This window comes from Ochotona curzoniae, unplaced genomic scaffold (assembly GCF_017591425.1).
Source record: "Ochotona curzoniae isolate NIBS_2020 unplaced genomic scaffold, NIBS_Ocur_1.0 contig_2235, whole genome shotgun sequence".
Classification (NCBI taxonomy): domain Eukaryota; kingdom Metazoa; phylum Chordata; class Mammalia; order Lagomorpha; family Ochotonidae; genus Ochotona; species Ochotona curzoniae.
In genome coordinates this window covers 3,419,870-3,423,611 of record NW_024465384.1, presented here as the reverse complement: position 1 = coordinate 3,423,611, position 3,742 = coordinate 3,419,870, and positions in this window count along the sequence as shown.

Sequence of the window (3,742 nt, the reverse complement as noted above, 5' to 3'; positions counted from 1 at the left end):
AAGCAGGAGTCTCTGGTCTAGTGATACACTCCACTTCCAGTGTAAGTGCATTTCATTTTCTTAGCATCTATGCACAGGCTCCAGAACCTGGTCCTTTTTCTTGGCCTCCTGTCTTCTTGCACCCTACCTCTTTCGCCTCTGCCTCAGTCCGTTCCAGGCCTCACTCAGTCTCAGGGAACAAGCAAGGCTGAGGTTGGGGCACAGTAGCCTAGAGCAAAGCTCTAGGAGCAAAGCTGTTGGTAGAGCAATGATATTTCCCATCCCCGGGATGGTATCAGCCGGTCTGCATCAGAATGGGGTGTGCAGGCTGCAGGTTCACCAAGAGCAACATCAGGACTAGAGCCCCTAGGTTTCATGCAAGGTCAGCTCCCATGCACAGCTGTATCCCCCACTGGGTCAAGGGAACACCCATATCAGCCTGTTCACACCCTGCCCCACCAATCCCTCCCAGGGACAGATGTTTGGCTTATTTGGATTTTTTACAATGGCCCAGATTCTGCACAGGAAGAGGCCAGGACAGACAGGGAGTATAGTGTATCCCGTAGCCACAGTTCTTGCTGGCTTCTTCACCTTTAGTCCTGCCTTCTGACCCAGTCACATTCTGTGGGTTGAGGATCGGGATGCCTGCTGGGAACTGCCCATTCATTACGCAGTAGAACACCCAAGACCCCACAGTTGCCTTCAGGGCTCTCTGTGACCCAGTTCCTAGGACTTCTGACTCACTTTCTACCCCTCCCTTCACTTGCTGGCTTCCACCTTCTGGCTAGCACTTGGCTGGAACACAGGGCATTTGCATTTGCTATCTGCTTGCATCAGACCACTCCATTCCTGCACTGCTAGCTGCCTCGCTCTCATGGCCACTGCTCAAAGGCTATTTTCATGGGCGCCTTCCTGGATCACTCTGACTTATGATTGTACACTCAGCCGTTGGACTCTTCCTATTCCACATGCCTCTGCAGCAGTCAAGCTTGCATTGCTATACACATCTGTATGTACAAAGCAAGACTCCCAGGTGGCAGGATCTTATGCAATGCTGTATCCTCAGTACTTACAAATGTAGCCAATATAGTTTACAGTCCATAAATACCAACAGAATCAATAGATGAATAAATGAATTATGGCGAGCCTTTGTTTTTATGAAATAGGGCCAATGGGACCCTTTTATGTTCAGTTCTCTAGATAAGAAGATTCATCAAGAATAGCTTTTACTGTTGAAACACATCATTTTTTTCCTGGCCACTAAGAACAAGTATTCTATTACAGAATAAATGAAATACTTAAACTTTCACTTCAACTTTGACACAGGAGTAAGACTGGGAGAAAAATATGAGCCACGCTAAGCATACCACATAGTTTCTAAACTTTAGCCACTATTGATATTGGGGGCTCATTTACAAACAAACTCAACCATCAATGAAAGAAATTAGACACAGCTAGAAAAGATGTCCTACGTTCATGAATTGGAAGAATCAATATTTAAGTATTTGTGTTTCTCCAAATTATACAAAAATCCAATATCAGAATCCCAGTGGAATTTCTACAGAAAAAAAAAAAACAAAACCTAAATTACAATTCCTTGGAACCACAAAAAAACCTGAACAGTCAGCAATTCTGAGTAAGTTCAAAACTAGAAGCACCATAGTTCTTGATTTCAAAGTATATCACAAAACTCTGTTATTCACACAGTATGAAACTGACATAAAAAACACAGACTAGAGGTACAGAATAGAGAAATAAATTCATGTATATATGATCAACTGACTATTCATAAAAATGCTAAAAAGTTACAGTGAGGAAAGGATAGCCTCTTTGGTAAATGACAATGGGAAAAATCAGTACCCACATGCAAAAGGAATGAAAATGGATGCTTGTCCTACATTATGTACATAAATCGACTTACAATGGATTAAAGACATAGATGCACCACTTAAACCATAAAACTCTCAATACATACGAAAGGGGAAAAGCTTAATGTTGTTCATGCTAATGAGTTCTAGGCACAAAAGCACAGGGTAGAAATGGAAAATAGTGACAAATGGGTGACACCAAACCAAAAAATGCTTCTACTCAAAGGAAACAATCAACAAAACAAAAGGCAACTTAGAGAAGGGAATACAATATGATGAAAATGATGCATCCAACAAGAGACAATATCCAAAATATCCAAGGGATGCCTGCTTCCTACAATTCAATAGCAGAAATCCCAAGTAAGAAGTGGACAAATGAACTAAATAGGCATTTCTGCAAAGCACACGTAGAAAGGCAACTGGGAAATGGAAATAAACTCAGCTTCATCACCCACCAGATAAATGCCAAGAGAGAAAAACCAAGATATTCTAAATGATTGCGTGGTAGACAGGAGAAATTCTTTGTGATTTGTCTCTTGTTTTGCCTAGAATAGGAATTGTTCTTTTATTAGCTGATTCTCAGAACAGCAAATTGGAATTTACAGTTTTTGGTAAGCTATGGTCTGAGCTGACTTACTTTATAGAAGAATTCTTGAAAGATTCAACCCATACCTGGTAGAATTTCTATTTTAAGGGTGACCTAAACTGTGAATATTAGCCATTGCAATATAACCATGCATTTGTGTGTTACAGATTATATTCTATAAGTGTAAATAATGGTACTCTTGGTTTCATTTTTATTTTGGGATCAGTACCATTACCAATTTTCGATTCATCATTTACGTGACAATATATAATAAACTGGGTTGTGGTGCGTGTGAAATTTTGCTGTATTAAAATAAAACGAATAACCTTTCATTTCCACATGCTAACACAACAGGATGTTTCTAGCAATAAGATGGATTTTGCAAAAAATAAAAGAAAACCATGGTGTGTTATTTTCCTCCACTTACTAAAATGGTTATAATCAAAGAGTCAGTGATAAACTGTGGGAAAGGTTTGAAGAAAAGGAAACCTTGTAATCAGGATGGAGGGCTCACCCTCCATCTAAGACGACATACAGAGCTGCCTTTGGATCAAGGAAACCCACTTCCTGGCGTTCATCCAAAGGAACTGAGCTCTCTGCCTGCAGTTTTGCCAGCACCATTTATTGAAGAGATTGTCCCTTCTCCAATGCGTTGACTGGGCACTCTGGTCAAGTATCAGTTGGCTGTGTATACTTGGATTGCTTTTCGGGTTCTCTGTTACATTGATCTGTGTGTCAGCTTTCCTGCCAGTGCCATGCTGGTTTAATTGCTACAACTTTGTAGCAGGTGGTATGCATCATGTTGAGTCAAATAAGCTGGTTTTAAAAAGAAAATATTGCATGTTCTTCCTTACATGTGACAGATCTTTTCTTAAAATAAAAATCAAAAAACAACAAAAAAAGAAATAAATGCTTATGTATATCGGTATTACTGCAAATATTTTTGTTACACTTTGTTTTTATGTTTGTCAAACAAATTTTTGAGAGTGATGTACGGCTACAGTTTTAATGTTCTGTGATTATTTTGGAATCCACTGTGAATGGAACTGACATCTTTTCACATGATTACTGCTTGTAACCCTTGCCTGTCCTCTTGCTGAGCTGTGGACTTTTCATTTTTACTTGTTACTTGTTGAACAATTTATTTGTTCAGCATTCACCCCTGGACTATGATGTATAGTGTTATCTCCGAAATAGTACAATAAAATAAATCCGTAAGGACAAAGGAGGCTTGAGCGATATGAACAGTAAACATGATCTAAGTTAACGGAGTATTCCTTCCAATGCAGCAGCATTTAGATTCATAAGG